A 22,646-nucleotide genomic window follows, 5' to 3' on the forward strand; every position below is an offset into this window, starting at 1 on the left:
AATAATAAATGTGGGAGAAGCTGTGGGAAAATTGGAACACTAATGCACTATTGGTGGAGTTGTGGACAGATCCAAACATTCTGGAGAGCAATCTGGAATTATGCCCAAAGGGCTATAAAGCTGTGCATACCCTTTGACCCAGCAATACTACTTTTGGGTCTTTTTCCCAAAGAGATCATATAAAAGGGGAAATGACCCACATATACAAAAATATTTATAGCTGCTCTTTTTGTGGTGGCAAGGAATTGGAAATTGAGGGGTTATTCATCAATTGGGGAATGGCTGAACAAGTTGTGGTATACGAATGTAATGGAATTCTATTGCTTTTTGTTTGTTTTGTTTTTGTGGGGCAATGAGGGTTATGTGACGTGCCCAAGGTCCCACAGCTAGTAAGTGTCAAATGTATGAGGTCGGATTTGAACTCAGGACCTTCTGAATCCAGGGTCAGTGCTTTATCCACTGTGCCACCTAGCTGCCCCCAATGGAATTCTATTGTGCTATAAGAAACAATGAGCAGGAGGAGTTCAGAGAAACCTGGAAGGAGTTGCATGAACTGATGATGAGTGAAATAAGCAGAACAAGAAAAACATTGTACACATTATTATAAACATTGTGTGTTGATAAATTGTGATGGACTAGATTCTTCTCACCAATGAAATGGTACAGGAGAATTCCAGGGGACTCATGATGGATCGAGATCTCCAAATCCAGGGGAAAAAAAAAAGAACTGTGGAGTATAGATCCTAATTGAACAATATTATTTCTTTTGTTTTGGGGGCTGTTGTTTTTCTATTTTGAGGTTATTCCTTATTTCTCTGATTCTTCTCTTATAACATAACTAATGCAGAAATATGTTTAATGTTATATATATATATATATATATTTATATAAACAAATGTTGAAAACTATCTTTACATGTAACTTGAAAAAAATACTTAAAAAAAAAAGTAGATGATTTTCCCTCAAAAGAAGTTTTCATTAGGAATTTGGTGACCACTTGTCAGAAATATTCCCAAAGGAATTCTTGGTCAAGTGCAAATTAGATTAACTCATCTTTGAGGAGGTTCCTTCCAGCTCTGAATTAATTGATTCTGCATTTAAAGAGATGGTCTTTTGTATCAGTGAGCAGTTTGAGACCATGGAAAGCAGGATTTTCACTCTCTCCCTCCTCCTCACATCCATTTACATGCCAAGTCTTATTGATCCTATTCCTTCAACATCTTTTTCTTATATTTTCTTCTCTCCATTGTCATAGTCATCCCATCCCCCTTTCAGGCCTTTATCCCCTCTTTATTGGACTATTGTAATGGCCTAATTGATGTCCTTCTTTCCAATATCTCCTCTCTCCATTCCATTTTCCACATAGCTGCCCAGTTGACATTGATAAAGCTTAGGTCAGACCATGTCAATCCCCCAGTCAAGAAGTTTAAATGGCTTCCAGATATTTCTAGGACAAAATACAATTTCTTTCTTTTTAAAATTCCTAAAAATGTATCTTTGAGCTATCTTTTCAGGCTTATTTAATATTCCCTTCAAGGTTCAGCTCGACTACCATATCCTATAGTTGTTAAAAAAAATTGTGTTCATTTAATACATAGTTTGCATTTGCTGATGTGTGTGTGTGTGTGTGTGTGTGTGTGTGTTGCTTCACTCCATCCCCAACCCCAGTAGAATTTAAGCTGCTTTAGATCAGAAGTAGTTTCTTTTTGGTTTTGTATGCCAATAACCTACCATATTACCTGCCATCTAGTATATACTTAATGAATGCTTGTTGAATTGAAAACAGACCATGGATTTTATACAATCCTACTTCATGTATCTGCCCCAGATATATGTTAATGGAATAATTCAAGTCTTCCTATCCAGTTATATGATCTGCTTTCAGCAACATACGTTTTTCTTCTGTTTTGATTTTGTACTATGGATATTTAGATTGATGTCAGACTTAGAACAACAAAAGAAAGAAGAAAAAAAAAAAGCCTGCCTAGATGATGTGATAAAAGTATGTATTAGGCAACAAGGGCCAGAATGAGGACATTGGGAGTCCAGTGTTTGAAGGCCAAAGACAAGTCACATATTTTCCCAAAGATTATGTATGAATGTGGCTATTAGCTACATTTCCAAAACATACCACATTCAATCTTTCAGCTACAGGTATTTTCTCTGACTGTCCACCATGCCTGGAATGCTCTCCCTCCTCCACATTGACTATTGACCTCCCTGGCTTCTTTCAACTCCCAATAAAAATCCAACCTTCTGTAGAAAATCTCCCCTAACCCCTATTTATTTCAGTATGACCCACTATTAATTATTACTTATTCATCCTGTATACTATTTGCTTTGTATATATTTGTTTATATGTTTTCCCTCCCATTAGATTGTAAGTTCCTTGAGGGAAAGGACTATCTTTTGCCTCTTTTTGTGTCCTCAGTGCTTGGAAGTGTCTGTTATATAATAGATATTTAATAATTTTTTTGGTTGATTGATATTTTATTTACATAGGCTCCAGAAGAATAGATACATTGTTCCTGAATTTCTCCATATGTCCCATCTAAATCACACTGAGAGCAAAAGTAATGTGTTATTCAGGATTCCCAGGAACCAAATAGTAGACTTATTTTTTTTTAAGTGAGGCAATTGGGGTTAAGTGACTTGCCCAAGGTCACACAGCTAATAAGTGTTAAGTGTCTGAGGCCAAATTTGAACTCAGGTACTCCTGACTCCAGGGCCGGTGCTTTATCCACTGCACCACCTAGCTGCCCCAATAGAAGGCTTATCAATAAAATACACAAACTCTTAAGGAGAATTATTTATAGAGATAGATGATAGAGAGATTGATAGAGAGATTAGATAGATATATAGATAGACTGACTGACTGGTTGACTTCTGGAAGACATCAGTAATCATTCAAAGGAGTTTGGTTTAACCACTAACACAGAAAAGACTAAGAGGAGGAAAAATGCCTGTTGCCCAGATCACAATAGGCATTTGGATAATGGGAAATCTATATGGCTGTCCACGAGTTTGCAAATTTGGAATTGATAGTACATATGGACATTGTGTTGGGTCCAAAGTTGAAGAAGAGAAGAGTAGACTGAGCTATTTTGAAATTATTATAAAGTTCCTTTAATGGGGCCAAACTTACAGTGAATGAAAGTAAAGGGCCATCTTTTGAATATCAATATTCTACTGAAGTTGCTATATGGCCCTGAAATATGGAGTAAAACAGTCTCAAAGGAATAAAAACAAATATTGTACAAACAGTGAGAGATTCATGAGATTGTGAGAAAATTATGTGGTTTTGCAACTCCCCAGAGGTCCCTCTGAACCTGGCCTGACCTTTCTTAAGGTCAGCTCAGAGTCAGGAAGTTACCTCATTCAAAACCACACCTACCTGAAAGCCTTGTTCCTGCCAGTGGTTGTGTTCTCTGAACTCTGAACTAAGCACATTCTACTCATTGACTGCCCTCAACTCCAGTGAACCAATAGATTTGAGTCATACTAGCCAATTAGCTTTGAACAATGTGGATGGTCAGGCTCCGCTCCTGCCTTCAGCAAGCTTGCAGACACTCACTCTCTTGACCTGGAAACATGGAAGGCCAGCCATGTGGCCCAGTTCTCGTTCTCTCTCTCTCTCCCCCAGATCCTAGCTCGGTTGTCCTACCTTTCAGAGCTATGTGCACTCTCTTTACTAACATTTAATATGCTTTAATAAATGCTTAATGGCCACAAACTGATATAGTCGTCTCTAATTTCTAAATAACAAATATATAATAAACCCCAGCTAATTTTCCCTAAACCTGGGACAGAAATAAGGTGACCATGTATAGTTTTACTTGCCACAACAGGTATGAATTGCATGAAACATTTTAGCAACTTTGAAGGATAAGAGTAAATGATATCATTAAAGGAACTTACCGGAAGTGGACTATTCTTGTATGAGGAACATGATAGTTGGACTTCCAGAAAACTCCACTGCTATGCTCATAATGTCAGGAGAAATCAATAAGACCTTCTAGAATATTAAGTTAACTACCAAAGATGGCAGAGAGGAAGCAGCAAGCTGCCTGAGCTCTCCTTCTGTTCCCTCGAAAAAAACATTAAATCAAGCCTCTGGACAGATTCTGAAACTACAGAACCTGCAAAGAGACAGAGAGACACAGTCCTCCAACCAGAAATAATTTAGAAGACTTCAGGAAAAGGTCGGTCTGACTCAGGCAAAAGGGAGGCCCAGCGCAGGGCAGAAACCCAGCGCCGAGGGGGTTGGGGCAAGTCAGCAGGAGCTGCAGGCCACAGCCGAATGACTGAGGCCTCTGGAAACTGGTTCAAAAATCTGGTGGCCAAGAAGGACAGTGGAAAAACCTACCTGCATTGGCCGAGAGGGCCACGAATGGGTCAGGCTGGATCAGACGCCGAGATCTGGTGCCTGGCTGGCCGAGCGCAATCAGACAGGAAGTGCAGGTCAGGGAATCTCCACACACCATAAAGGCCTCAGAGTAAAAAGCCGGTCACACAGCATCTATACCCCTGCACAAGAGGCTCAAAACAGGGACCCTGGTGCCCCCAGAGCAGACCTCAACTAAAAAAATAAATAAGCTGCAATAATGAGTAAGAAGCAAAAAAGACCCCTCTCCATTGAGAGCTTCTGTATCAATAGGGAAGAAGCCAACACAAACTCAGATGTGGACAATAGCCTCAAATTGCCTACATCTGAAGCCTCACGAGGGAAGGTGAATTGGTCTCAAGAACAAAAAGCCTTCCTGGAAGAGCTCAAAAAGGATTATAAAAATCAATTGAGAGAGGTAGAAGAAAAAATGGGGAGAGAAATGAAAGCAAAACAAGAAAACTATGAAAAAAGAATCAGCAGCTTGGAAAAGGAAGCACATAATTTCACTGAAGAAAACAAAGCCTTAAAAAATTCATTTGGCCAAATGGAAAAAAAGGTGCATAATCTCATTGAAGAAAACACCGCCTTAAAAAATTCACTTGGCCAAATGGTAAAAAAGGTGCATAATCTCACTGAAGAAAACAATACCTTAAAAAATTCACTTGGCCAAATGGAAAAAAAGGTGCATAATCTCATTGAAGAAAACACTGCCTTAAAAAATTCACTTGGCCAAATGGAAAAAAAGGTGCATAATCTCACTGAAGAAAACAATGCCTTAAAAATTAAAATGGGACAGTTGGAAGATAAGGAATCCATGAGACGCCAGGAATCAGTCAAGCAGAATCAAAAAAATGAAAAAATAGAAGAAAATGTGAAATACCTCATTGGAAAGACAACTGATCTGGAAAACAGATCGAGGAGAAATGATTTGAGAATCATTGGACTGCCTGAAAGCCATGACCAGAAAAAGAATCTAGACACCATATTCCAGGAAATTATTAAGGAGAACTTCCCTGATATCATAAAATCAGAGAATAAAATCATCATTGAAAGAATCCACCGATCACCTCCTGAAAGAGACCCCAAAAGGAAAACTCCAAGGAATATTGTAGCCAAATTCCAGAATTATCTGGTGAAAGAGAAAATACTCCAAGCAGTAAGAAAGAAGCAATTTAAATATCATGGAGCCACAGTCAGGATTGCTCAGGACTTGGCAGCTTCAACATTAAAGGACCGCAAGGCTTGGAATATGATATTCTGGAAGGCAAAGGAGTTTGGATTGCAGCAAAGAATCTATTACCCAGCATAAATGTGCATTTTCTTTCAGGGGAAAAGATGGACATTTAATGACACTGGGGACTTTCAATCTTTCCTGGTGAAAAGACCAGAACTGAATAGAAAATTTGATCTCAACATACAAGACTCAAGAGAAGATTAAAAAGGTAAACAGAGGGGGGAAAAAAAGGTTACCCTATTAGGTTAAACTGTTTATATCCCTACACAGGAAGATAATACTCATAACTCTTAAGAACTCTAAATGTATTTGGGCAGAGAGAAGGACTTTACATAGAGGGTATAAATATAAATTGTCTTTGATGTGATGATGCAAAAAAGAATTAAGGGGTTAAAAAGGGAGTCTATGGAGAGGAGAGGAAAGGGGAGGTGGAATGGGATGAATTATATCATATGAAGAGGTGAAAAAAAAACCTATTACAATAGAGGGAAAGAAAGGAGGGGGGAACATTGTTTCAACCTTATTCTCATTAGATTTGATTCAAAGAGGGAATAACATACGTTCATTGGGATAAAGAAACTTAACTCATTCTTTAGGGAAGCAAAAGGGGAAGGAAAAGGGGGGGACTGATAGAAGGGAAGACAAAAGCAAGGGAGAAAAGGGTAAAGAAAAGAGAGGGGGGGTGATAAAAAGGGGGGGCAGGCAGATCGGCGGAGGCAGGGGTAAGAAGTAAAACGTCGGTGAGGAGGAATAGGGTGAAAGAAGGGGGGAAAACCACAAAGGGGGTAAATAGAATGGAGGGGAATAGACAGTCAGTAATAATAACTGTGAATGTGAATGGGATGAACTCTGCTATAAAACGGAAGCAAATTGCAGAGTGGATTAAAAAACAGAATCCTAAAATATGCTGTTTACAAGAAACACATTTGAAGCAGAGAGATACACACAGAGTAAAGGTAAAAGGCTGGAGCAGAATATATTATGCCTCAGCTAAAGTAAAAAAAGCAGGGGTAGCAATCCTTATCTCAGACAAAGCACAGGCAAAAATAGATCTCATTAAAAGAGATAAGGAAGGAAATTACATCTTTCTTAAAGGTACTACAGATAATGAAGTAATATCAATATTAAATATGTATTCACCAAGTGGTATAACACCCAAGTTCTTAGAGGAGAAGTTAAATGAGTTACAAGAGGAATTAGACAGTAATACTATACTAGTGAGGGAGCTGAATCTCCCCCTCTCAGAATTAAATAAATCTAGCCAAAAAATAAATAAGAAAGAAGTGAAAGAGGTGAATAGATTACTAGAAAAATTAGACATGATAGAAGTCTGGAGAAAATTGAATGGGGATAGAAAGGAATATGCCTTTTTCTCAGCAGTACATGGCACATTTTCAAAAATTGACCATGTATTAGGGCAGAAAAACATCATAGTCAAATGTAGAAAGGCAAAAATAGTAAATGCATCCTTTTCATATCATGATGCAATAAAAATTACATGTAAGAAAGAGCCAGGGAAAAGTAGAATGAAAATCAATTGGAAACTAAATAATTTCATTCTAAAGAATGAATGGGCCAAACAACAAATTATAGAAACAATCAATAACTATGTCCAAGAGAATGACAATAATGAGACAACATACCAAAATCTATGGGATGCAGCCAAAGCAGTGCTTAGGGGAAAATGTATAGCTCTAAATGCTTACATGAATAAAAAAGAGAAAGAGGAGATTAATGAATTGGGCATGCAACTTAAAAAGCTAGAAAAAGAACAAATTAGAAATCCCCAATTAGACACTAAATTAGAGATCCTGAAAATTAAAGGAGAAATTAATAAGATTGAAAGCAAAAAAAATTATAGAATTAATCAATAAAACTAAGAGCTGGTTTTATGAAAAAATCAATAAAATAGATAAAATATTGGTTAATTTGTTTTAAAAAAAAAGAAAAGAAAAACAAATTACCAGTATCAAAAATGAAATATATATATATATATATATATATATATATATATATATATATATATATATGCCTATAATCTTTGTCTCAGAGGCATCAAAGACAGGTTTATTTTGGGGAAACTTCCCAAATTTTTTATTTTATTTTATTCCTCATTGAGGAGAAATTTACTCACCTCTACTACCCTGTGTGCTAAGGCCAACTCCCCTTTCAAGCACAGAGTTCACAAAATTATCACAGGAAAGCTTTATTGAACAGTTGAAAAGAATATGATACAAAATACAGCAGAACTCTTAGAAAACCTAAAATGAACATCCTTCTCCCAAAAGTAAGTAAAGAGTCTCAGTTTCTTGTAGTCATGACCAGAAAGAGGACACAGCATGTGTTTCCTCCTTCAGGTCTGTGAAGCTCACATCAGGGGGTATTGGATATCATTTTCCTTTGCAGCTCCACAGCTCCTAGTCCATTTTGGGGCATCATCTTTTTCTCTTGGAGAGGAGAATATCACTAAGGTATATTCAGTATTGCTGAAAAGACAGGTCTAGGTTCAGAGTCAGAACAGGGACCTCTTCTTCCTCTATTTAGTTTTATTATTTTTGCTTCTCCTGCTGACCATGGTCTCACAAATATTTGTTCTGGGAACAATAATCTTACAATTTTTCATCTTCAAGAGAATAACAGTTAATACCAAGTTAATATATAATTACTATAAATACCAATGTCCATTGGTCCCTCAGACATCAATAAAACACATTCATTCACACTACTGAGTAATCCTTATGTGTTCATGAGATATAGAACCACTCCTATTTTCAGAATTAATCATTTTTGGACTATTCAAATCACCCTTTGGTGTTTCCAGGTCTACCTATAGTGGGGAGGGTAGCAAAGGGAGAAAAAGTTCCTGAATTCTCATAGCATCTGAAAAAAACTGGAAGTAATGGTTCCACTTAGACAAATAATAGGTTAGGAAGTAAATATAAATGAATTTTTTCAAATTATCAACAACTATTCTGCAAGAGAGCCAAGATTGTATAGCAGAGAAATCATCCAGGATTTACCAACATTCCTCTCCAAATATCTTTAAAATACTCCTTAAATTGAATTTTAGAGTGGCAGAGTCAACAACAGGGTAAGGAGAGACATTCTTACAGACCAATACAAATTAGGAGGTGGAATGCAGATGTCTGTGACACTGGGGTGGGACTAGTTTAGAGGCCACAAAGCAGTTAACATTACCTGTGGGCCTTGGCGATGGCTATAGCAGCAGTAAGAGCTTCAGGATCTCTCAAGCAAGAGATTATCAAGGAATTTGGCAACTGGTCATAAAGAGATCATAGGGGACTTATTTTGGGCACTAGTTGTAGGTCAGGTTGCTGTTTTGCAGCTCTGTTGCTTTCACTCACTTCTGGGTCATAGTTGTAAGGTAGAGAGGAACATTTGCTGCCCAGGGTGCCAGAAAACCTGAGGAGCAGTATCACTTGCTGTCCCAAGCATTGAGACCCTTCCTGGGTAAGGAACGGAGTATAGACCAAAAGGTCATTGACCATATATCTCTAATATCACAATTCTTGGGAAGTATCAAAAACTCTTGAACTTCCAGAACTAGAATTAGCTCTGTAAACAGAATTATGAAAAAGTCTGAAGCTTGGTACAGTACCTCCCCACTTTTATCCTGGGAACAGAGCACAAATTTAATGTAAATTTCAAAGTCAAGAAATAAGCTGGAAAAATGAGCAAGCTAAAAAAAAAAAAAAAGAACCTGCCTGACGATAAAAATCTATGATGTAAGAGGGAAGATTAAGACACAGATTCAGAAGAAGACAATAGACAATAATGTCAAACTAATTATACAGAAAGCCTCAAAAATTGTGAATTGAACACATGACCAACAAGAATTCCTGGAAAAGCCAAAATGATTTAAAAATCAAAGAAGAGGTATAAAGGAAAATGGGGAAAAGAAATTAGAGTGAAAGAAAAAAAATTATAAAAATACAACTAACAGCTTAGTCAATGAGGCACAGAAAAGACACTGAAGAAAATAACATCTTTCCAAAAATGGCTAAATGGAAAAAGAGGTACAAAAATTCACTGAAGGAAGCAACTTTTTAAAAATGAGAATTGAGTAAGTGGAAGCTAATGACTGCAGAAAGCATCAAGAAATCATAAAACAAAGTCAAAAGAATGGGGGGAAGAGAAGAAAATGTGAAATATCTCATCAGAATAATGACTGACCTAGAAAAGAGATTAAAAAGAAACAATTTATTGAACTGCCTAAAAGTCATTATTGAAGAAAGAGCTGAAACATGTATTTAACAAAATTATAAAGGAAAAGCATCCTAATATCCTAGAACTAGAGGCTAAAACAGAAATTTAAAAAAATCTGCTGATCACTTCCTAAAAGAGATCCCAAAATGAAAACTTCAAAATATATAATAGCCAAATTCTAGAGATCCCAGGTCAAAGGGAAAATATGTCAATCAGCCAGAAAAACAAAATAAATCAAAACATTAAAATACCATAGAGGCATAGTCAGGATCATACAAGATTTGCAAGCTACCATATTAAAGAAAAGAGAACTTGGATTATGATACTCCAGAGGGGGAATGAGCTAGAATTACAACCAAGAATAACCCAGCAAAATTGAGTATAATACTATGGTATAAGGGGAAATGAATTTTCGAGCATTTCTGTTGAAAAGAAGATAGATGAATAGAAAATTTGTCCTTCAAATAAAAAACTCAATAGCAACATTTTAAAAAGTAAAAAGGAAAGAGTACTCATAAGAGACAATAAATGTAGACTGTTTACATTCCTATATGGAAAGATAATACATGCAACATCTAAGAACTTTATTGGGGCAGTTTAGAAAAACTTTAAATAGAGTTTGGGAGGGAAGAAGAAGAATGGGTAAATTATCTCACACTAAAGGTTACATAAAGAAGGACTTTTACCTTAAAAGTTGAACCTAAACAAATATTGACTTTCCCCCTTCTCTTCAAGAGAAAGAATATTCTAACATTTTTACAATGGAATGGGCTATCTCGAGAAATAGAAAAACCTCTGTATCCAGAGTTGTTCAAGAAAAGGTGGACAGCTATCCACTGCGGATAATGAATTGGTTGCCTGGCCAAAGTGGGAGATTCAAATAAATAAAATGAAAATCTCAATACAGGTCTAATAATCTAAGAATCCATTTTAAAAATTGACAACATAGCAGTTTCTGCACAATGTCACATTATAGTACTAAAAACATTAATGGAAAACATAAATGTTCCTCACTCTATGTGACCATCTCAGTGAAACATTGAGTAAATTGGAGGTTCTCCATATGCTATCATGGCTCCATGGTTAAAGACTCAGAACTATTAATTGCCAAGGTCATTTTGGGATTTAATACTTTCCTCTAGGCACTCTTTCTCTTGTTAGGAATCAGGAAGGATTTTTTCCTTTAAGAGTCCATGGAGATGGGGTACATCTATTCAGGCACATTCAGGAACAAGTCAAACAAATTTAGTACCAATATTTATTTGTTTTAGGGTGCCAGAAACTGCAAATGAGTATGTTTTCCCCATACACACTACTTCATTTTGTAAACTTAAATATGTTTATCTTCTAAGTGAACAGAGAAATATCCTCAAAGGTTTTGTTTGTTTGTTTGTTTTTAATTTTTTTAACCTCGAAAAGATCAGCATAAACTTTGAACAAAGTATCTTCAAGATCTTGTTTTTAGGGGTGTTTTGTTTCTTTTTTCTTAACAGAGAATATTATATTTGTTCATTTGTGGGATTTTTTTTTCCTTTTACAAGAATGGTTCTTCCTAGAAGGTCACCTAATAGATATTATTGATTCCAAACACAAGGAAGAAATAAATTATGAGATGGGCAAAATTTTATCCCTTAAGACTAATTCTTCACAAAATTATAAGCAAGGAGGAAAGAAAGAAGCAAACTGGATTCCCAGGTTCATTTTTGAACATTGTATTACTTTAACAAATATATCTATAAACAAGGCCCATGAATTCATCCAAATATTCTGAGATTTTAGCATAAGGACTGCTACAAATAAAGGAAAATAATTTGGTCAGAGGTGACAGAATGAGTGGCACACTGAATAGTTAATTTGCAAATTAGACCTATTTGGTGGTCTGCAAAAACCTTTTTATGTATTTGCCTACTTCTTAGTACACACCACACATCCATCTGTGAAGGAAATGTTTTATTTTCGGAGTAAAAATTTGATCTTCTATCAGATGTTGCATGATCTGAATTTGAGGAAACAATAATCCAATTAGATCATCGAAATTCTCACCTAATCTGCCTGTTGGTACAGGTGAGAAAGTTGACTAGCTACTTGTTCTGAGCATTGGTTTATTTCATTAGCTAATGGTATTATCATTGCTATTGTTTGTCTTTCATTCTAGAAGAGGACCATGACACCATGGTGATGTCATGACTTGTAGTGAATTGGATTTTAAGTGAGGAAGGCATGTGCCAAGTCACCAACCTCACTATTTCCTCCATAGCCATCTGGGTCCACTAGCGAGGTATATATCAGGATTACTGGAGATGGCCCCAGAGGTTTAAGGCAATTGGGGTTAAGTGACATGCCCAGGGTCACACAGCTAGTAAGTGTCTGAGTTGAGATTTGAACTCAGGTCCTCCCAACTTTAGGTACAGTGCTTTATCCACTGAGCCACCTAGCTGTCCTAGGTATGGTATTAGGTATTAGGTAACAGTAGAATTTATCATTCTTTGGCTTTCTGAATGACTGATTTTGAATATTGTTCTTTTCTTAAAGAGAGATGATGAGAGGGAGAGCCAGGATAGCGGAGGAAAGGCAGTAACTTCTTGGAGTTCCCCACATGATCATGCCAAAAACCTCCAAATAATGCCATAAGACAATTCCTGGAACAGCAGAATCCCAAAAAGGACTGTGTGAGATCATTTTCTAGCCAAAACCAGCTTAGATGGTCAGCAAGAAAGGTCTATTGTACAAGGGTGAGAGTGAAGCACAGCCCTGCTGCCATGCATGCAGATTCAGCTCCAGGCCATTCCAGAGAAAGAAACACCTCCCCCCACCCCCAGTCTCTGAATCAGGTGCAGCAGAAGCTTCTTCTGAAACTAAGCTCATGGTGTGTTGAGAGAGCTGAGCAGTTGTCCAGGGGGAGATTACAGGGGTCTCTGCTGGTGCTGAGGTGGAACTCAGTTGTTTTGCCCATGCTGGGAACCAGGAAGGAGTCCTGAGTGGCAGCACAGGTTGGGGAAGGGTGCAGGTTCACCTGGAGCTCGCAATCACAGTGAAACAGATTTTTGTTTCCACATTAAAGAACATGTAGGACTGGGGGTGATTACAGAATGTGCTTCTACTAAAATAATAGCACCTGGGACCCCCTGAAGCTTGGGACAGTACATCCTGGAAGCAGTGCCCCACTTTAAGAAGGAGTCAAGAATCAAGAAATAGGCCAGCAAAATGAACAGACAGAAAAAGATGTAGACCATAGAAATTTTCTTTGTTGACAAGGAAGATCAAAATACACCTTCAGAAGTGGATAACAAAGTCAAAGCTCCTACATCCAAAGCTTCCAAGAAAAATATTCATTGGTATCAAAATATAAAAGTGCTCATAAAGGACTGTGAAGATAAAGTCAGACAGGTAGAGGAAAAAATAGAAAAAGAAATGGGAGTGATGCAGGAAATTCATGGGGAAAAAATTCAACAGCTTGAAAAGCCAAATGGAAAAGGAGATACAAAAGCTCTCTGAAGAAAATAATTGCCTAAGAATTAGGATTGAACAAATGAAAACTAGTGACTTTATGAGAAATCAAGACACAATAAAACAAATCCAAATGAATAAAAAAATAGAGGACATTGTGAAATATCTCCTTGGAAAAACAGCTGATCTAGAAAATAGATCTGGGAGAGATAATTTGAAAATTATTGGACTAGCTGAAAACCATGATCAAAAAAAGAGCTTGGACAGAATCTTCTAAGAGATTGTCAGGGGAAATTGTGCTGCTATTCTAGAAGCAGAAGGTAAAATAGAAATTGAAATAATCCACTGGTCACCTCCTGAAAGAGATCCCAAAATGAAAGCTTCCAGGAAAATTATAGCTAATTCTAGAGTTCCCAGGTCAAGGAGAAAATATTGAAAGCAGCCAAAAAGAAACAATTCATGTACTGTGGAGCCTGAGTCAGGTTAACACAAGATCTGGCAGCTTCTACGTTTCTGGATCAGAGGGCTTGGAATATGATGTGTCTAAGGCCAAATTTGGATTCAAATTTTCCTAACTGTAGACACAGGGTCATATCAGTTATTCAATCTAGCTGACTATTGAAGCATTTGAAGATTAACTAAAGAAGTTATGGGTTCATAGCCAAAAGAAAAGCACTGGGTGCAGGGCCTGATAGCTGTTTGAAATAAATCAATTAATAAGCACTTAATTTCCTACTCGTGTCAGATACTATCATGCTAGGCATTACATACAAAGTTAAGTGAAACATCCTTTATCTCAAGGAGCTTATAATCCAAATGAAGGGGAAAACACATAACTATATAGGTGCATTTAAAAATTATATAAGAGCATTTTGACAGGGAGAGGAGGGTGAGGTGGTAGAGGACACTAGAATTTTTTGAAGGAAACAAATGCTAGTTCTATTCCTTTTTTAAAAATCATGACAAAATAACCTCATTTTGTATGATACTTGTGTGAATATGAAGTATATAAGTGACCTAATTAAATGCTACAAAGGCATCATAAGCAAGATAGAGTCTGAAACCCAGATACAGACCATGTGTACAGGGCTACAGAGAAGCAATTAGGAGGTGGTGATGGAGGTGATGGCATGGAAAGGCATTTGAATTGAACCTTGAAGGAAACTTGGGTTCCTTAGAGATAGAGGTAAGGAGGGAACATCTTCCAAGCTTTGGGGTATGAATGGTGCAAAGGAAACGAGATAGAGTGGCATATTTGAAGAATAATGAGAAAGTTGGCTTAGCTGGATCATAGAATATATGAAGCAGGAGGCAGAAAAATCAAGTATAATAGAAATGAAAAAGTGGGTTGGGGATAAACTGTGAAGGATTTTAATATTAAACAGAGGGATATGTTTTTGACCCTGGAGGTAATAGAGAACCACTCAATAGCATAGTGGAGAGGCATATTCGCACCTGTGTTTTACAGAAATCACTTTGCTCTATTTGTGGAAGATAGATTAAAATGAAATAAGACTTGAGGCAAGTAGACCTACTATGAGATTAATGAAATTGTTCAAGCAAGAGCTGATGAAGGCCTCAACAAGGGTAATGTCTGTGTTAGTGAAGAGAAGGTTAAAGATGCAAGAGATGGTTTAGAGGTCAAACAGCAAGATTCAGTATCTGATTGGTATGTGGGGTAAGGTAGAATAAGGAATTGACAATAACATTAAGGTTGCAAACAAGTGATTGGAAGGATAGAAGTGCTTGCAAGAGAAAAAGAAAGTGTTGTAATTAGAATAGATGTTGGGGAAAAGATAATGAATTCTGATTTGGATATGTTGATCCATAGTTGTCTATTGAATATCCAGTTTGAGAAGTCTGACAAATGGTTGGTGATATAGTACTGGATTTCAGGAGAGAAACTATAGCTAGATATATATATATACCCCAACCCGAGGGCACTTAGTATTACTGCCTCCTTTCTAATTGCTCAAGCTCAGTGGAAAATCCCCTTTGCCCCAGTTACAACTAATTGAATATTCTATATGTATTTCCAGGGTAACATAATACAAATGTTTTACTTTATTAGATTATGCTTTTAGGAAAAAATAAAAATAAAGAACATTTTGGGGTTTATTACAATTTATAAAATTATCAAATTTTCATGGGTAATTCAATATGTAAATTTGAAGATCCCTGGATTTGGACCTAGTTTCAAATCCTGTTATTAATAACTTATCAGCTGTGTAACCCTAGGCAAGTCATTTAAACCTTTTCAGCTTCAGTTTCTTCATCTTAGAATTAAGAGTGTTGGACTGCTTGACATGTAAAGTCCCTTCCAACTCTAAGTAGGTAATATTCAAATGCCACTTGATAATAGATACATTATTTTTACAAAAGTTCACAACACTTGGAAGAGTTCTCAATACAAAATTTAAAAGGGTGACCTTAAAATTAAGTACATTGTGATTATAGAGGAAACTACTACTTTCTCATGCCTCATCAAGTATCAATAGGTATGATTAATTTTAATTATAATTAATTATGGCCAAGAATATATCATGCTGGAGATGTTTTTGGATGTATCCAGATCTTCTTTAATGTTATTTTTTGTGACAAACTGACTCTGGAAAATCAAAGTGAAGAGCAAAGTCCCATCAGGTATTGTTCAAACTAGCCCTGTCTTACAAAAGTTCAGTAGTGTGGTCAGCCTGCACTTCTGGGTATTTCCTGTATTCTCCCATTCCATACCTAGAGCTAACACCTAGTCTGAGATGGGGGTATGAAAATACTTTGCAACAAAGTTCAAGATCACAGGCTTCAAATCCACTCTATTTCATAGCTACAAATTGAATTCCTGGCTGATTCATTTGGCCAATGGTTGCTGTTGGCTCTTGTGTTAAGATCTTTCTGAAGAATCAGTTTTGAAAAGGAAATAAGAGGAATTCTATTAATTGACATTAACCCTGTTGAACTATGTACTGGATATTAGGAACAAAACAAATAACAACAGAAAAAAAAAGAGCAAATTAAAATGACTTTGCTAAATTATTACACCTTGTTATAGCATAAGTAATAAACATTATTTCTAAGAGGCAAAAATGAGATTTAAGCTTTTGACTCAGGTGGACAGAATGAGTTTTAGAGGTCAGATGCTTGGGGGAATGAAGAGATCATAGATCCTTTGAATTGGGAGACTTTCTTCTGACACTATTCATTTGTTTGTCTGTAGCATCAATGCTGAGCATCTATGTCCTCATCTTTAAAATGAAGGGGGGCCCAGGAACTATATGAATATGATTATGAAACACTTTTCACAACAATAAAATCATATCTAAACATATGGAAAAATATCAATTGCTCATGTATAGGCTGAACTAATATAATAAAAATGACAATTCTACCTAAATCAATTGATTTATTTTGTGCCATCCCAATCAAACTACCAAAAATATTTTTCATAGAGCTAGAAAAAATAATAACAAAATTCACCTGGAAAAACAAAAAATAAAGAAAATAAAGGGAATTAATGAAAAAATGAAAGGAAGGTGGCCCAGCTATACCATATCTAAAACTATGTTATAAAGTGGCAACCAGCAAAACTATTTGTCATTGCTAAGAAATAGAGTGGTAGATCAGTGGAATAGGTTAGGCACAGAAAACACAGTACTAAATGAATATAGAAATCTCCTTTTTGATAAACCCAGACACTAGCCTCTGGAATAAGAACTCACTATTTGATAAATGCTGGGAAACCTGGATGATAATATGGCAGAAATTAAGCATATACCAACATCTTACAACATATACCAAAGTAAAGTCAAAATGCCTACATGATCTAGACATATAGGATTATACCAAAAGCAAATTAAAAAAAGAAAAGAATAATGTCAGATCTATGGATAGGGGAAGAATTTATGACCAAAGACCATTATAAAATGCAAAAATGAATCATTTTGATTACATTAAAAAGGGTTTATACAAACAAATAGAATGCAACTAAAATTATAAGGAAAGCAGAAAACTTTTTTTAAACAAGTATCTCTGATAAATATCTCATTTCTCAAATATAGAGAACTTAGTCACATTTATAAAAATGCAAGTCATTCCCCAATTGATAAATGGTCAAAGGATGTGAACAGGTAGTTTTTAGACAAAGAAATCAAAGCTATCTATATTTATATGAAAAAAATATTCTAAATCAATATTTATCAGAAAAATGCAAATTAAAACAACTCTGAGGTGAAAATGTTAGATGTTGGAGGACATATGGGAAAACTGGCACACTAATGCACTGTTGGTAAAGTTGTGAACTTATCCTAGTATAAGGGGGGTAAAATTCTAGCTATACTGTCTAAAATATCTAATGAGTGGTTGCCAATAAATTATAAGCTTTAGCAAGAGGTAGACTTTTAATAATTTATTAAAGAGAATAAGAATTTGGTAAAGAGAGAGAGAAAGGCCTAGATTCATCCATCTATTAAAGGGAGAGAGCATTTCGCACTCCACTCTCCACCAGAGTCCTGATAAAAGAGATACAGAGAGCCAGCCTCTCCGCTTTTCCTCCCACAAGTAAATGTCACTTCCTGATGTAAAAGAGCTGCATGTCCTGCCTTCAGATGCCTTCTCTTCATGGCGCAGTTTTGCTACAGTAAGTCTCCAGCAGGTGGTGCCATTCCAATCATTACAGTCCCTGCTTTATTTTGTTGGAACACTCGAATGGGTTTGTTCAATGAAACAGCCAAAAATAACAGAATATAATATCCTATGCTAACAATATGTTAATATCAATATAGAAAAGGAAGAGAGAAAAGTTTTGTCCAGAGGGGTGGTCCCTCATGAACCAATGCTTGGACATTAATCTTGCAGAGGGAGGGCCTCTGCAGAGAGTACTTGTTACAGATGGTGTATATAATAACAGAAGGAAAAAAAAGAAAAACACCAAAACAAAACTGTTCATTTAAAGTCTCTAAAAGTCTTTTCTCAGATGTCCTCTGGGTGTAGTTGTGGAATGGAAGTCTTTTCAGGGGTTGATGTATGGAGACTAGTAATCAGCAAGGAAAATTTCCTACAAAATTGAACTTAACACAAATTTAAAATAGCGTTGTCAATAATCAAATCAAACGATGAGAGTTCTCAAAAACATGTCTAAGGGAATTCAGAATCTTAGTTGTTACACATGAAACATAATAAAACAAAAATTGAAACATTCTCTAAAACTTAATATTACTATAGGCCCCCCCTTGTGGAGGGTAAATTGAGAAGACAATTGCTGTGATGTTAATTTTTAAAAATAATTTTTATCTTTGTTTCATCACTTTTTGCATCATCTGCCTAATTATCTTCATGCCATTTTGAGAAATTAAAAAATCTAATAGAATTGGTAACAGATGTCAAGGCCAAATCCAACACTGTATTTATCATGACACCTGAGATAATTATGGGGTTACCATAATACTTGAGTAATATATACTGTCAATGCAGTATGCCAAGCTTAAAATATGTGGATGGAATATATGTCCATGCCACCGAATGTATTGGAGGAAACTGAGTCAGACTTAATCAGATGCATGGGATTGAGACGTCGATGGCATCAGGCATATAGGAGGAGGGCATAGAAGCCAGGTATAGAATGAGATGGGTGGGATCAAAACTTCCAGCCATCTGTAATATATTGTGGGGGAAAAAAAATTAAACCAAGATAAACCAACCTCAACATTTGTCAAAAGCTGTTCCTTCCGCCGTACCTTGACTTGATGCATGTCTCCCCTCATGTGACAGTTCAATGTCTGCTCTTGCTTGTATTCCTCTTGTGATTGGATGGCACCCTGGCTAACTGGCATCTGATAACTCAGAATGAAGGCAATTAATGTCTTAAATTATTAGTTCCCATAATCCAAGTCTCATATGGATTTAAAAATTGAGGATAATAAATGATCACAAAAATGTGAATACACCTTCATTCAGAATATAATATACAATTATGCAACAATTTCAAATAATACCCCTTTTTAAAATTACGTGTACATTTACTTTTCTGAAAAATCAGAAGATTTAAATACAAGTTAAAACACAACACAATCTTAAAGAAAACTTTTTCAAATGTTCCCCTCTTTTTTTGGAATATGCTTATCAAAAATAATACTTCTAGAATCAATTTCCACTTGCCATGGCAACCAATTTGCCAGGGAAATGCTTTATGGAGTTTGATCAAATAATCAGTTGGAAAACAATCAAACAATTTAGAATATGGGAGCACAATACTCCTAGAGTTATCATTGTATTATAAAACCAAAACCATCTTACATTGTTTCAAAATTAGATAGATGAATGAATAGAAGAAAGTACACATGGAAGAATGAAAGATAATGAAATTCAAACTAGGGAAATCTAAATGAATATGAACTTATTATTAATAAGAGTATTACAAAATATAAACTTGATCACGTGATTATAAAAAGCTTTTGCAAACATTCCCCTTTTTTTAAAAAAAGCTATGTATAAACACAATCTTAAAAGCATGAAAATCTCTATGAAAATAAACCCATACAATTAATTTCAAAATGTAGATGTAATAGCATAGAAATCTTCATTTAACCTCTGAACTGACATTATTTCTCTGAGTGAATTTATAACACGTTTGTTTCAGATATCTAAAATGCCCAATACTCATATCAATACCTTGCTGCTTACTTCTACATTTCTGCAAAATATGTCTTCTTGAAATATGATTGTCATTTTTATTCAGCTTAAGTTTTTCTTCTTTAACCCCTCTATATTGTCTGTTGGTCCTTTCATAATACAAATGCTTTATAAGGTTACTAATTAAAGACAAAACAGATTAACAAAATTATGAACAAAACGAGCATATCTGCGATTTAAAGGGTTTTCTAAGGTTGGCTTGGGAAAACCACAGGAAGTCGAGTCAGAATCACAGCCAGGCTGGGGAAGGGCTGAGCCTGACTTCTCTGGTAACTGAGTAGAAGTTACAAATGTAGGTGGAAAAAGCTGCACATGCGCATTAGATATCTGGACTTCCCTGGCTGGTGGATTAAGGGGGTTGACCAAGGGAGGAGGAGGGGGTGGGTTCTGGAGAGGAGGGAAGGGACCAGGGCAATTTGAATCATACTTGATTTTGAACTCAGGCCTGGTTTCCTCTTCCCCCACTATTAGGGGATTATAGGCTTCTAGAGGCTGGGTCATTGCTTCCAGGCATGCAAAATTAGAGAACTTCTTAGCATTAGAATTTGAAAAAAATGCAGGAATCAGAGGTTTCTGTGAAAAGGCATGGTTGAGAGAGGGGAAGATATTTATATTCCCTTGTGTTAGCACCTTGCTGGTGTTAAGGGCTAAAATTCTAGCTAAACTGTCTAAAATATCTAATGAGTGGTCGCCAATAAATTATAAGCTTTAGCAAGAGTTAGACTTTAAGCATTTATTAAGGAGAATAAGAATTTGGTAAAGAGAGAGAAAAAGGCCTAGATTCCTATCTATTAAAGGGAGAGCACATTTCTAGCTCCGCTCTCCACCAGAGTCCAAAGGAAAGAGACCCAGAGTCAGCGCCAGTCTCTTCCTTCCTCCTCCCACTAGTCTGCGTCACTTCCTCCCCGCCAAAGAAAAGACTCCTGGTCTTGCCCTCAAAGACCTTCGCTTCATGGGCAGAACTCTTCTACAGTAAGTATCCAGCAGGTGGCGTCATTCCAATCGTTACAGTCCCCCCTGTTGTTCCTCAAGAAACAAAATGTTTCCTTGACGGAACAGTAAAAACAATATAATAACTATTGCTAACTAATAATATGTGAACAACAATATAGAAAAGGAAGAGAGGAAAGTATTGTCCAGAGGGGCGATTTTTTTTTTTTTGTCCTCATGAACCGACGCTTTGACATTAGTCTTGCAAAGGGAGGGCCTCTGCAGAGAATACATGTTACAGATGGTGTATATTATAACAGAAAGAGAAAAAAAACAACAAAAACAACAAATCAAAACTGTTCATTTAAAGTCTTTGAAAGTCTTTTCTCAGATGTCCTCTAGGTGTAGTCGTGGAATGGAAGTCTTTTCAGGGGTTGATGTGTGGATGCTGTTAATCAGCCAGGAAAATTTCCTACAAAATTGATCTTAACACAACTTTAAAATAGCTTTGTCAATAATCAAATCAAACAATGAAAGTTCTCGAAAACATGTCTAAGGGAATTCAGAATCTTAGTTGTTACACATGAAACATATAATAAAACAAAAATTGAAACATTCTTTAAAATTAATATTAATATAGTCCCCCCCTTATGGAGGGTAATTGAGAAGACAATTGCTGCGATATTAATTAATAAAAATAATTTTTATCTTTGTTTTATCACTTTTTGCATCATCTGCCTAATTATCCTCATGCCATTATGAGAAATTAAAAAATCTAATATAATTGGTAACAGGTGTCAAGGCCAAATTCAACACTGTATTTATCATGACACCTGAGATAATTATGGGGGTTACCATAAAAGAACAGAGAAATGATGGGATATGAGCATTCCCACACTTGAGCAATATATACTGCCCATGCAGTATGCCAGGTTTAAAATAGGTGGATGGAATATATGTCCATGCCACCGAACATATTGGAGGAAACTGAGTCAGACTTAATCAGATGCATGGGATTGAGATGTCCATGGCATCAGGCATATAGGAGGGAGCATAGAAGCCAGGTGTAGGAGTGAGATGGGTGGGATGAATACTTCCAGCCATCTGTACAATATTGTGGGGAAAAAGAGAATAAAATATTAAACCAAGAGAATCCAACCTCAACATTAGTCAAAAGCTGTTCCCTCGGCCATACCTTGACTTCATGCATGTCTCCCCTCATGTGACAGTTCAGTGTCTGCTCTTGCATGTATTCCTCTTGTGATTGGATGGCATCTTGGCCAACTGGCATCTGATAACTCAGAATAAAGGCAATTAATGTCTTAAATGATAAGTTCCCATAATCCAAGTCTCATATGGATTTAAAAATTGAGGATAATAAATGATTGCAAAAAAATGTGAATACATCTTGACTCAGAACACAATATATAATTCTGCAACAATTTCAAATGATACCCCTTTTTTTAACTTAGTATACAATTACTTTTTTGAAAAATCTGAACATATTTAAATACAAGTTAAAGCACAACACAATCCTAAAGAAAACTTTTTTTGAAAAAAGAAAACTTTTACAAACATTCCCCTCTTTTTTTTTTAAATATGCTTATCAAAAATAATACTTCTAGAATCAATTTACACTTGCCATGGCAACCAATTTGCCAAGGAAATGCTTTAAAGAGTTTGATCAAATAATCAGTTGAGAAAAAATAACAAAAACAAACAACTCAGAATATGGGA

The sequence above is a fragment of the Dromiciops gliroides genome, chromosome 1, assembly GCF_019393635.1.
Source record: "Dromiciops gliroides isolate mDroGli1 chromosome 1, mDroGli1.pri, whole genome shotgun sequence".
NCBI lineage: Eukaryota > Metazoa > Chordata > Mammalia > Microbiotheria > Microbiotheriidae > Dromiciops > Dromiciops gliroides.